Source organism: Octodon degus, unplaced genomic scaffold (genome assembly GCF_000260255.1).
Source record: "Octodon degus isolate 3935 unplaced genomic scaffold, OctDeg1.0 scaffold00063, whole genome shotgun sequence".
In the NCBI taxonomy this organism is placed as follows: domain Eukaryota; kingdom Metazoa; phylum Chordata; class Mammalia; order Rodentia; family Octodontidae; genus Octodon; species Octodon degus.
This window is the reverse complement of record NW_004524639.1, coordinates 5815144-5829930: the sequence shown is the minus strand read 5'-3', so window position 1 is coordinate 5829930 and position 14787 is coordinate 5815144.

Sequence of the window (14787 nt, the reverse complement as noted above, 5' to 3'; positions counted from 1 at the left end):
TTTTGTTTATCAGAGACTGGTATTCAATTGCTGCTAGAGAAGTTGTATTTTGAGAAGAGTTTAATTGGCTTTTCCATATTTGAAGCCAGTCCAAAGATTGTAGGTACTTGAATTCAGCAAAATGACCCAATATATTGTGATGCTGCATAATACTAGTGAGTTATCAGTAGAACTGGCAACTGTCAGAAGTTGTTGGCTTGAGCTTTTTACAGCTCAGCATATTAATATAACCTTACTTTTTATGCCTAGTGGTTATAATTTTCTGCTGGATGGTTAAGACTAAGCTAAAGAAAGACCTATATAACTAAAAATGCAACATTTGCTATCTGAAAAGTTCAGTCAAATGTCCTCAGGATTTACCCTGAGACCATGTACAGCACCTTGTAGGTCTTTTGTCAAAGTCAGACATCTGAATGAGTAACAGCCATTGCTTGACCAATTTGCTCTCTTTGAAAGCCTGATAGAATTTTTTCTCTCTAGGTAACTCCTTAGGCAAACTATACATCATTCATCACTTTCTTCTGTGGCCCCATAATCTCCTTGATCAGAAAATTTGGGGCACCACTGAGTTACAGGATGTCACAGCACAGGTTCTCTTATGTCCTGAGTCCTCACTGAATTGAAGGGCTAGGGCCAAAATATTGGCTGTCTTGTTAGGCCATCTATCTCTAATTTTTGTCTGCAAACTTAGTTGTTAACTCTCCAGAAGAGAAGCTTAATGATATTATTATCCTGTAACAGAGGCAGTTAAACTTAACATCACTATCTGGATATCACATACCTTAGACATAAAATGAAACTTCTGTTTTCCAACAACCATAGATATTCTAAAATTTAAATCCCTGTTTTAATGGTGTTTGTAAATAGGATATCATGTCCGCATCTTGTACTGTAATTAACCACTAGGAAGAATGTATGCAATGTGTTGATTAGAAACTGTCCTACCAATCTGGTTTGAAACTGTCTCATTGCTATTTGCTTCTCAATAAAGTTATGGAAAAAATAAAATAAAATTTAAATCCCTATAGAACGTTTAAAAACAATTAAACATCTTTTACACAGAAATTTAGAAATCAAACCATATACAACATTGTAGCAGAACAGTCCTATGACACTCTGATTTCTTGTCTCTTATTTACTTTTATTATCTTTTTTCCACACACATTTACTTTAAAGAGAGTATAGCAATAATTGATATGACGTTAGAAGCAGTATGCATTTAGAAGATCAAAATGATAGGCATTTTAAGCATGGTTGTAGTATGACACATTGTTGTAAGCAATGTAGTTGCTTAGTTCACAGATATCAGCACATAGAATTAGTGAGAGTGAGAATTCTGCACATTAACTGCTAGTTTCAAAAAACCTGATGGAAATTTTTAAGGACCATTGCATTAACCATTTTGTTTACATAAATGCATGGTTTTGCCCCTACCATATTTCCTGACTTTTTTGCTTTCTTTTTTTCAATTTATTTTAGCTTTTTATTAGTGCATATTAATAGTACAGAACGAGATTCACTTTGCTCTATTGTTGTGCATACATTATGTATTTTGGTTATTTTCATCCCCATTACTCTGTTTTTTCATCTTTCCCCCTAACTTGATCCTCTTCCTCACCAAAAGTGTACTTACAACTTTATTTTACTTTTTATTTTAAAATTTTTGAGACAGAGTCTTACTTTGTAGCCCAGGCTGGCCTTGAACTCATTGCGATCCTCCTGCCTCAGCCTCCTGAGTGCTGGAATTACAAAGGTGCGCCAGAACTCCTGGGCTTCCTTCAACTTTTGACAGGGCAACTTTTTTAATTAATTAATTTTTGATACATTTTAGGCATACATAACAATTGCATTCATCAGAAGAACTTTGTATCTGTATATGACATAGCTTGATCCTTTCTTTTTTCCCATTCTCCTCCCCTCCAGATTCAGAACACTGTGAAGCAGCACTGAACAGAACTTCAATTAACCATATAGCTTTCCATGTTTACTTGTGAGCCTGTTCAAAGCTTAGTCCCCTTGTCTGGAGATGGGCATCAGACTCACAGTAAGAGAACCTCTGTTGACTTTTCTCCTTTCTCTCTCTTCATTCCTTAACCCTTAAGTTCTCTCTTTCCCTTTAACTATAGCATTCATTTTTTATTTCTTCTTTTGAGTTCTTACACAAGGGAGACAACACAATATTTATACATGTGTGCCTGGTTTATTTCACTTATGACTATTGATTCAAGTTACATCCACTTTCCTATGATGTGTTCGAGTTTATTTTTCTTTATAACTGACTAATACTCCATTGTATAAAAACACCACATCTTTTTCATCCACTCCTCAGGTGATGGGCATTTTAGTTGTTTCCAAGATTTGGCTATCACAAATTGTGCTGCTATAAACATAGGTGCACATATATCTCTATGATATGATATTTTTAGTTCTTTTGGGAAAATTCCCAGAAGGGGGTTAGGTGGATTGAATGGGATTTCCAGTCCTAGTTTTTTAAGAAGTCTCCACACTGATTTCCAAAATGTTTGTACCAGTCTACATTCCCACTAGCAGTGGAGAAGGGTTCCTTTTTCATCACCGCCTCTCTTTTCCTAGACTTTTGAGACGCAGCATTAGTTGTTTATTTGTTCCCGTTCTGTTTTCCTAATGTGTGTTCACAGCTGTAAATTTCCCTCTAAGAACTGCTTTCATTGCATCCCATAAGTTCTGATGAGTTGTGCTTTAATTTTTACTCAATTGTCTATATTGTTTGATTTCTTGTTTAATTTCATCTGAAAACCATTGGTTGCTGAGGAGGGTGTTGTTTCATTTCCATGTCTTTATGTTTTTTTGTGGTTTCTTCTGCCATTTATTTCTAGCTTTATTGCACTATGGTTAGATTTTATGCATGGGACAATTTCTGTTATCTTCCATATGCTGAAGCATGGCCGATGGAGTAGTATGTGGTGTAAATTTTAGAAAATGTCCCATGTACAGCAGAAGAGAATGAGTATTCAGATGTGGTTGGGTGGAACACTCTGTATATGTCCACTAAGTTTATTTGTTCCAAGCACTGGTTCAGTTCTGCTGTTTGTTTGCTAATTTTTTTGTCTGCCTGACCTATCATTTTGGGAGAAAGGAATGTTAAGGTCTCTTGTTAAGATTGTCATATAGGATATTAGATTTTTCATATCTGTTAAGATTTGTCTTATATAGTTTATTGCTCATGTGTTTGGTGCATACATATTTATGAGTGTTAAGAATTCCTCTTATATTTTTCCCCTATCCAGTATGTAGTGGCCTTCTTTATTTCATTCAATCATTCTTGATTTGATGCTCAGACTGTCTGCAAACAGGATTGCTACCCCTGCTTTTTTCTGAGCTACTGGGTTATGTAGTATTATTTTCCATGCTTTGACCTTCAGCCTATGAATTTCTGTATCAGTTAGGTATGTTTCTTTTCTTTACTTTTTTCTTTTTTACTTAATACATTCTGCCAGTCTAGTTCTTTTAATTGGTGAATTTGAGTCCATTTATATTGATGGTTATAATTGAGATGTATTGCCTTGTGATTGACATGTTATTTACCTGCTGTTGCATACCTCTTTTTCTCTGTGTTTAATGTTTTGCCCTATTTGGAGGGTTCTTTCCATTCTCCTTCATGGTGTTGTGGTCATTTTGGTCCCTCTCTAGAATATCTTTTAGTAGTCTGTGTAGGGTTGGCTTTGCCGTCATGAAAGTCTTTCATTGTTGTCATGGAAGCATTTCACTTCTCCATTTAACTTCAGAGTTTTGCAGGGTATAACGGTCTGGGTTGGATTTGTTTTCATGCAAGAATTTTAGTACTTTGTTCCATGCTCTTTTTTTGTATTTTTTAGGGAAGAGTCTACAGGGTGTTCAAGGTCTCACTACTAGAGCAGACTCATGGTGATCCACCTTTTTACAGCCTCCCAAGAGCTGGTATTACAGGCACATACCACCATGCCCAGTCTCAATTGACATCTCAGTGTACCCTGGGGATGGGGCCAGCACTGCAGGCCTGACGTCTGAACCTCTGGTCTGAGCTATTTGGCCAGCCAGTAAACCTGCTATGCCTCTCTGGCAAGATGTGCAGCTCCTGGATTAGCTAGGTGTGTCTTGCCCCAAGCCTCTCTGCAGGGAGTTCTGCCTCAGGGTTCCACCTCAGGCCTATCTGATGGAGGAGGTTCCTGCGAGTCTGTGGATGGTCCCACACACAAGCAAGGCCTAACCACTTGTTGCAAGTCATCCGGGGAGCATGTGGAAGGTCTCACACAAACACTGGGCCTGGTCTCTGGCTGGGAAAAGGATGAAGATTTTCTTGAATCTTGGGTGTAAGAGTTCTCTTTCTTTCCCTGGAAAGCAGAGAAGTTTGGACTCTACTCTTCTTCTGAAATAATAGCTCTTTTCCTATAGGAAGACTTGCTACCCCATTCCTTCAGATTTTCACTTCATAGGAGCAAAAAATCTGAGGAAACAATTAAGGAAGACTACTCCCATCTTTTTAATGAGCACCTGGTGTAGGTGTCTATAAAATAGCATATGTGTGACGCAAGTTGCTCCCTTCCTTATTAGGGAACAACTGGCCACTCGTAACTAGCCTCGTATCTGGCATAGCTCTCTACCACACATCTTATATTGAAATGAAGTAAGTCTTTCCCATTGTACCCAAATGCCGAGCATTCACATCTGCCTTTGTCATTCCTTACACTCGTGCTGCTGCAAGGAAAACCCTCTTTCTGCCTTTGAAATTCTCAGTTCTCCCTAGACAAGCTCAACATTTATATCCTCCTTGATAACATAAGCTAATGTTAATTTCTTTTTGATACCTCTTAGAACTAATTTTTAATCTGTTACTGCTCTCAGTTTATAAGTGGTCATTTAAATGTGTACCACTTGGTGCCTTATTACATTGTGTTTTATTATTATCACAGGAACTAACCAGAAATATAGTAGATGGTCAATGTTTCAGAAATAAAATTTGGTTAGAAATAAATGAATTGAGCTCTTCTTGTGCACACTGACTGCAAAAGCAAAATGTAGCTATTTCATATTCTCTTAATTGGTGTGTGTAGGATATTAGTAGAATAGTTTGACAACTTAGCTCTGAAAGACAGCATATTGTTATAGAAAGAGCACAAGCATTAAAGGCCCAGTGGCTTTGGATTGTAATTTTGGTTCAACCGCTAATTGTAGGATTTCTGGCAAGTTACTAAAGATTAAATGAGATAATACTATGAGGTTGGGTATAGAGGAAATAAATCAGAGGGAAGAGATGCAAAGTAGATTGAGCTGCTAAGAGAAGGTAGTAGGCAGACCTGTGCAATGCTAAGTGGCTTCCTACTTCTTCCTCTTTCCATCCTTTTGGACCTCTACCCTATTAAATGTTTCTGCCCAGTCGGGGTGGGCCTTTCCCCTTGAGTTCTCTGTCCCACATACCAATAGTCTCAGGAAGTAACCTCACAGACATATCTAGAAGCATGCTTTATTTATTTCCTAGATGTTTCTCAATCTAGTCAAGTTGATAATCTGGATTAACCATTGTAAATTGGGCATGGTGGGACATACCTGTATCTCTGTCAGCTGGGAGACTGAATCAGGAAGATGATGGATTTGATGCCATCCTGGGCTGCAAAGCAAGACCTTGTCTCAAAATAGAAACAAAAGAAATATTAACTATCACATACAGTTTAAAGTCAGAGACCTATTTCAAGGAAAAATGTTTTTGATAGCATGTTTATAAACTGTAAAGTGTCATGCAAAATAAGTGGCTTGTATAATTATGGTAAGACCCAGAAGGGGAACAAATTTGTTGTATCTTCCACCTTGTTATCAGGAAAGCCAACATAAGAAGAGTTGCTACCTGTTCAATTTCTATCCAGAGTGAGATTTGCAACAAGGATTATAGACATGATGTAGGATTTTAGATTTTTGTTCTTTCCTTAATTCCTTTAGATCTGGTGCTACCTAAGGGAAACCGAATATGAAATTGTGATATAATCCAAAAGTATGTGTCTTTCAAAAATTCATACATGAGATAGTATTAGGATGTAGAGTTCCTGATTACTCATGAAAACTCTACCCTCATTAATGGGATTTGTGTTCTTTTAAAAGAGGGCTGAGGGTGCTTGTTTGCCTTTGGACTTCTGCCACGATAAGGCACAACAAAAAGTGTATCTGTAAAGCACAGAGTCAGCCTGTGGCAGATACTGAATCTGCTTGTACCTTGATCTTGGAGTTTCTGGCTTCCAGAAGCATGAGAAATAATTTCCCAGTTTAAAGCATTTTGCTATCAAAGCCTGAACAAACTAAGACATTAACTTAAGAGGGAAAGGACATGGGTAAAGATTTTAAAAAGTCAATTCAAAAGGAGAATCTGGTTCAGAAAAATTTGAGTCCAGCCAAAATGATCTGTGGGCCACAGAGTGCAGTATGGGGATGACGGTTTATAAAATAATATAAGAAGAAAAATCTTGTTTGTGCAGATGTTTTCCTACTTCCAGCTTAGTCTTACATTATTTTGAGAATGCTATTCTTCAAATAATCACTCTACTAGTACTCAAAATTCAATTGGGGCTGGGGAGATGGCTCAGTAGAACAAGCACTTGCCTGGCAAGCACAAGGGCCTGAGTTCAATTCCCGTCTCTGAAAAAAAAAATCAATTGTCAAGGACAAGACATATATTGTACTGGAAATTCTTATAACATTTCAAATTGATTAAGTTAAGGAAAATCTTGGACGGGGGAGATAGTATGGCCATCTAAACACCTGCCTGGCAATCACAAGGCTTTGGGTTTGATCCCCAGCACTGTGTGCTGTACTGGCCCTGCACAAAGCTGGCCACCAAAACCGAGTTTGGTTGTGCATGCCTGCAATCCCAGGGCTGGAGAGGCTGAGACAGGAGGGTCACTATGAGTCCAATCTGTGTAGAGAGACCCTGTACCAAATATTAAAAATATATTTTAAAAAAAGAAGTTAAAGAAAATCTTGTATGGTGGGTCAGGTAGAAAAAGGCCTGGGAGTGGCAGCAAACTACAACCTTGGGATCATTGGTTTGTCTAGTTTTCCTAGGAAATAGGACTGTTGTGTTTGAAGTTTATGTGTATGCTGTGTGTTTGAATTTCTATGTATGATAATTTGTATGATTTTATCTATTCAGGTTTATGAATTTGCGTCTGTATATGCTATGAATTTTATCTATCATGTTTCTGCCTGGGTTTTTGTTACTTTTTCCCCCTGCATTTGAATTTTTGTGTCTCTTATGAATATTTGAATATATATATATATAATATAAATATAATATAAATAATATATATATATATATATATAATTAGGGTTCTAGCATTCTTTTATGCCTTCTTAATTTATGGACTCCTTACCCTATAAGGACAAGATTGTGAAAAAATGAGGTACTTATTCCCTCAAAGACAGAGACTACATTGGAATTTTCTTCGACACTTGAAAGCCATGCTCTTGATCAATGTCTCTTTTCTGTTTTCACCTACATAACATGTGGTATTTTGATTGTTCTGGCCTCCACTCAGGCAATTTCTCTTCAGAAGTTATGATCATGGTAGAGATGATTGAGACATTCCACAAACATTTTTTGAGTAGTAGCCAAAAAGCTATTTCCAGAGCAGAGACTTTTATTCCATATCCCTATTTCTCTTACCAAAGTATATCAGTTCTGGCCTCAATTCTTTAAACTTGGCCTGTTTGGACATCTGTTTCCATTATTTTCTGAAAACTTCAAGTCTATACTTTTCACTTTTGGAGAAACACTGTGGTCTTCTCCACAGAAAGCCTCTAATGATGGGCTGTAAGGTGACAATTTGAACTAGCCACCAATGCTTATGAAACTCAAACCTACTCTGGTGCTTCAGCAGGAGACCAGTAGAACCTCCCTAGGTAAAATTAGACTCCATTCCTTTAGTAAACTTTTGTGAAATACATACTGTGTATAATAGCTCCATTTACAGGAATAGAATTTTTCTTCATCAGAATATCCCTTTTATGGGAATCTTTGGGAAACAATGGCTAGGAACAGCTTTGATTGCTAACCAATCCCCCATTATTATAGGGGGAGTATAGTGGACTTCAAAAGTCATCAGGGAAAATGGAATATTGTGCACTACCCTAGTCCCCAAAATGGGCCGTGGGAAGATTGTTGTTCTACATTTGTTTCTGCTACTGTTTCCAAGTTGGTCACTCACCCCATCATGATGATTCTCGTGTATTTTTTTTTTTTTTTTGGCGGAACCGGGGATTGAACTCAGGCCCTTGCACTTGCCAGGGAAGTGCTTATTCCACTGAACCATCTCCCTGGCCCCTCCTGTGGATTCTAACTTCCCTTTCTTTCCTCCCTCTTTCTTATATCCCAAAGCCATTTTGTGAAGCTCCCAGGAAGCAGTAGTGCCTGAACCCTGGGGTATTTTAACTAATGCAGCCACAAGGACTGAATTATACCTTCACTTCTGTTGAGGCAAGGTTGTGAGAGTCTTTTGCTGAAGGAGTCCCTGAAGCGGCAGGAAAACACATATATGAGGGAGAGAGGATTCTTTAGTTCTCCTCCAGTTCTTCCTGCAACTTCAATAACTAGGAATCTTGCTGTTATATCCATTGAAGAGATAGACTTGAACAATCTGTGAAGTTCCTTCTTTTCTGACATTCTATGATTGCTTCTGAAATTATTGCAAGCCTCTTCAAACTGAGTTACTAAGCACCAGTGAGAATGTGAAATAGATGTCTTCTCTGAGAACTAGAGTCCTTGTCACTTCTCTATAAATTTAAAAAAGAAGAAAGATGATATTAAGTACACAATGAGCCAAGCAATCTCTTATATTGTACATTATTATTTGAATAACAATTTGTAACTTTTAGAAATTTGAGGAGGATAAAGTGTAATGTATATGAGAAGTCCTGAGTACAATGTCTAGAGGAAAGAACACACTAAATAAACGTAATTTTTTGTCTCATTCTTTGTCTCATCTTCACCCAGCTCACTGCCCTGTAAAAAGATGATTAAACAAAACCTCAGAGAGATGAAGTAACTTCAGTCCCTTAAACTTTTAGTTCCAAAGGCCATATGTGTCCTTTTGCATTACACTCCCCTTAAAATGTGAAGCCTATGGTCATTTCCCCCATGGCTTTATTAGCAGTTGAACTTGATGGATATGTCTCCTATTGTCTGGCCCAGGAAACCAGAGCCTGTGTTTGGGAGGTGGTCACACAGAAGTTTCAAATATGACACAGATTTTCCTATGCAAGATTATAACTGGTCCCAGAGAGCTTGAACCTTCCATTTTGGTCTCATTAATATCACACTCCCATTCTGAGATATCCATTCTCTAGGGGAGTCCTCCAGTCAGCCAGGCTAGAATTCCCTGGAACCCCTGACATATATTGCTGTTGTCCTGATGCATGTATGGAAAGGTAGCCTTATGAGAAAAGAGTCAAAGAGACGAACTTAAAATAAGAGGAAAGGTAGGTTTGCTTCTTTAGAATTTAGGAAATCATCTCTTTCTTTTTTTTTTTTTGAAATTTGAATAGAGCTTTTTATTTACTGAGCTCGGGTCCATCAGCCTCTTCTCTTGCAGGAGAAGGCTGATCGGCCCCAAACGTAAGTAGCAAGGGGGTATTTATAACAAAATCACATCCTGTTTGGTAAGCAAACTTGTTATCTAGTACAGAACAACAGAAACTGCATTCATTTGACACAGCTGCAAACTGTTCATAACTAAAAGGTCTTTTACAGCTTAGTGATAAGTGCATATTTTTATAAGGTACATCTTAAGCTGACTATGTTACAGAAGATGGTTGGGGAGGGAATATGTGTTAGCTTGTTGCCTTGACAAGAAACAGTTATTTATTGTTGAACAGTCTTGAGCCGAAAGAAAGAACACATTTCTTAGAGCAGATAACAGGAAGCACAAGGGGTTTTTATAATTTTTCACAATTAAGGCACAAAACTCTATTAACCCTTTACATTCCCCACTGGTTTTTATCTGGGAATCAAATCTTTGATTCATTTAAAACTCGTAACTTGAGTTGCCTAGGGGTGTGAGAGGCTCATTGTTAAATCTCAACACCATTACCTTAATAGTCCAGGTTTTTTGTCACATATACGTAGTCACACAGTTTATTATACAAGGTCCAATGAGCAGGACCAGAAGAAATATGATCATGGGCCCAATCAGAGTAGTTATCAGATTATTTATCCAGGGGGATATTGAAAATAACCCCCCATTATTGCCTTGGATGATATCTTGAGCTAATTTTTTTAGTATATTTATTTGATTCTGCATCTGATGGCTGTTATCTGATAAGTTAAAACAGCACATGTTTTTACTTTTTAACACCCTTGATCGTGAAACAATAGTAAGTAATCTATAGCAGCCCAATTGTCTAATACAGCTTGTCTATGTTCCTTTTGTTCTGCATTGAGTAGGGCGATGGCCGTTGAAGTGGCATTAAGAGCTTTGGCCACATTACAACCTAATTGTTTCACATGTTTTTATGCTATTTCACCAAAGTATAGGTTTCCAACAACACTGATTATCATAGCATAGGCTTCTGCATCAGACAGGAAAGTGCCTTTATCATTACAGTCAGGAGGGAGAGGGATGTTAGAAACTTCTCTCTTGCGTGGTGATGATGTTTTTGAATGGGGTAGCATCAAATCATTATGAGATGGAAAAATTATGGTCAGCCTGCTTAAATAACAGGAGACTCCATCCAGATAAGCTGGGATATAGTTAAAAGTATGTCCATTGCATGTGAAAAACCATCCAGTGGGTAATAAGATATTACCAGTTATATGTGGATACTTTATAAGACTAGAAGAATTTAGAAACCCTGACAATTGATGACAACTTTTTTCAGTACAGTTTACAAATTGCACACAAGTTTCATTGAAAGTAGCTACAGTCTTTGGGGTAACAAAATGCAGGGCACCAGGTGGTACATCACTTGAGACAGGTCCCCAATTAGCCAAGTCATGATATGGGGCAGGATTAGAAATGTGTTTTAAAAAGATTAAATTTTTAATATCTTCTGCAGGCTTGCACACTGTTCTTAGGCATGAACCTAGAACATATTGAAGATTTAAGGTTTGTTCCAAGCAAAAATTTGACAAATTAAGAGTGTTTACCATCCTTACCCACATATTATCATGGGAATTAATTATAGACACAACAGGTATGGCTGACAGCACATGAAATTCAGAGATTACATAAGGCATAATAAGAACTGAAAAGAAAGTTAGGCCAGGCCTGTATTCTGGCATACTAATTTGACTTTGAGCGGATCAAGCGCATTTTTGATTGACCATCTTGTGGAGTTGTCTTTACTGCAGCCGGCTTAATGTGGGTGTGATGAGTCCAGTGTCTCTTTCCAGCTACTTTGACCGAGGTGGGCATGCTCAGGATGACAGGATAAGGTCCTACCCAGCGAGGTCCCAATGTGGATGGATTCCCCTTTTTTATCCACACCAGAGAGCCAGGTCCTGCAGCCAGTGGACTGTCAAGTTGTTCTGGTCTTGAATGTTGACGGCGGAAGAGGGAGTATGTAGCCTGTAGAGTAGACTGCAGAGCCTGTAAGGACTGTTTGGCCACTCCCTGCAGGACCTTGGACGGCTACTTTTCCTTCTCGTAAGGCACATGTCATTACTTCACCATATGCATGGTCGCAGTGAGAGATGCTACACCAAGATCCTTCCAGCCGAAATTATAGAAATAAATGCGAGCCTCCATGAATGCTTCAGGAAGGTACATGAAGCCACTTTTTTGTTCCAGACAGTTTTAACAGTTAGCATGTTTGCCAGGTCACTGCAGGTTGACCACTGTTTTCATGCTATGCCTGAAGAACTGGTCGATGATGTGGTTCTTCTGGAAGAGCTCAAAGGATGGACGAGCCATTGCCAGGATAGTGTCAGAGATCCTTTCATGTTTGCAGCAGACCCACTGTTATCCACCAATGGGGAATATGGTTGTTCATTGACAGGCACAGCTCCTGCAGCCATCATAATCTCCTATTTAGACCTTAGAATTCCATTTAGTCAGTTTCTTGGATAGGCCCCAGGGTAGATGTAGCCTGGTCACTGTTAACTTCTTCTTTAGATCTGGCTCCATGGTACAGCTGACAGTACACTCTGGTACCCAAATAGGTCAGTTAGCATTCTCGAGGTTCAGACGTCGCAGCAGGCAACTACAGTGCAGACCTCTTTTATTCTCTCTTTTCCTCTTTTACTCTCTTGCTGGCTCTCTCTTTTACTGGCTTTCTCTTGTGCACCCATCTCTTTCGCTAGAAGAAAATAGGGCACTAGAGCAAGAATGGAAGATATGGGAGTAGCTACAACTATTGCTCCTTGGGGAGGAAGGCAGTCACCTGGGACTTGGCCACTGTGAGGTATGGTCATTGGCTCACTCCTTAGTAGGGTTAAACAGAGGATTAAGTGAATGACATGTGAATGCTCAAGTGGCATGAAATGACAGAAAACTGATCTCACAGATCTTACAGGCAACTTCATGACTTGAAAATAACTCAAATAAGATTCAGTAACCTCTTCCATGTTATCTTTTATTCATCAAAAAGGACCTTGGAAGACTATTTCTAGTACTGGAGGATGGATTTTCATCAAGCACGTTCCACTCTGCCTCAATGTACCTTTCATAGGAGACAAAGTAGGTAGTTTAGAAATGTGGCCACCTGACAGCAGGATCATGATTGCTTGTAATCCTTCCAACCTCTATGGTGACCAGAATTAGCAAACATTTCCTCCTGTCCCAGTCTTTTTCTCTCCCTTTCTTCCGCTTACAAATGACTAGAAGAAACACTTTCTCTTAGGCTATAGAGCTGTCAGTGCATTTAATAGGATCCTACTGCTGGGAACCAAACCATATGATACAAACTGTAACTTTGCCTACAGTAGTTTCTTCCTAAAAGTATCACAGTATTGTGGGAAAAGTTCAGGCTTTAAAGACAAGCAAAATTAATTTTGAGTGTAGATTCTGCCTTTTTTTAACTCTACAGTGCTGAGAAAAATGTTTCACTTCCCTGAGCCCTCTTCTTCCTCTGTGAAGGTAGAATAATCCTCGTGTTCATCTACAAGAGCATAGCAAAGATTCACTGAGATCATTTATGGATAGAATTTAGGTGGGGACTGGCACAGAGTATGTGCTAATGACATAGTTGGTGAATGAATAAATGAGTGAGTGAATCCTGAGGCTTGCTTTCCCTCCCTTAGCATGATGAAGTGCTATTACGAAGGTTTTTGGCATCCTTTAAGTGCTAAGAGCAGGGATGTAGAATTCGGTCAGCTCAGGGGCTGCTTTGATAGTAACACATTATCTGAGCCTTACTCTCTTTATGCATAAAATCTAGATAATAAAACCAAGTGTACAGGACTGTTGTTAAGATTAAAAAGAAATAATGTATATGGTACTTGCTACATGGTAAGTGATCATTAGGGTGAGATCCCTTTCTCTGTCTACCCCTGGGCACTTCCATGTTTGTGGCTTATTTAAGCCTCAGAACAGTCACATGAAATACATATTATCGCCGTCATGAGATAATGTATATGGAGACACCAAATACAATATGATGCAGGTGGTTAATAGATGTTTATTTCCCCTTTCTTTTTCCTTAATTAAGCCAATTATTAATCTGTCAACAATCATGCTTTTGCATGGACTATGTGAATATTTTAAAGAATGAAGTGTTAATTTAATTTGTTACCAATTTAGAAGGCAGTCTGGACACCTGGTCTATAATCAAGATTATGTTGATTTTAGTAAGTTGACAAAAGATCAGGGAGTTCATAGATATAAAGTATCTGCTTAATTCCTACCTTAATTTAATGAGTTATGAATAGATTAATTTGATGTTACCAAATGTAATAATCACTAGGTAAACATTTTCATATAAATTATACTTTTACATATTGATGTCATGCTTTCCTTAGCATCTAAAAACAGTACTTTTTGCTCTCTATGAGAGTAGGAAGTTTTGAATTTGTCTATAGAACTGAGGGTTGTTTATGTAGTACATTGAGCCCCCTCTATTTTTTGTCTTGGATTTGTTTTTGTTTGCTTGTTTTTGTTTTTTGGCAGAACCAGGAATTGAACTCAGGCCCTTCTGCTTGCCAGGCAAGTGCTTATTCCACTGAGCCAACTCCCCAACTCCCCTCTACTTTTTACTTTGTCTCTTACCAAGTTTCCCACATTATCCTTTAATACCTACTCATTTGCATATTGGAATATGATTTGGAGAGACCCAAGAATGGGTTGTATTTATGAAACAGAGAGCTTTTTTTTCATAATTTTATTGAGAAACAAATAGCAAAGAGACAGTTTCAAATCAAATTGGTAGGACAGTTTCAATAATTAACACATTGCATACATTCTTCCTAGTGGCTAATTGCTGTACAAAATGTGGACATGATATTCTATTTAGAAACACCATTGGAACAAATCCCTCTATTCATTAACAAAATGTAACTATATATGTATCCTAACCACTTTGAATAGATACAACATGGACATTCATCTGTATCCCCTCTTTTGTTAAGTTCCGTTATTTGAATATTATAGGTGTGTAAACTCAGCAAAATATTCTAAAAGAGTCCAGTAGTCCATAATAGTATTGGGTTTTCCACTTGACTGACAATGGCAGAAATTGTTGACCTGAGTCCCCTACGGCTCGACATAACAGCATGGCTTTACTTCCTATATTTCGTCTTCATACTTTTCTACTGGATGGTTAAGACCAAGGTAAAGCAGGACCTATGCAACAAGA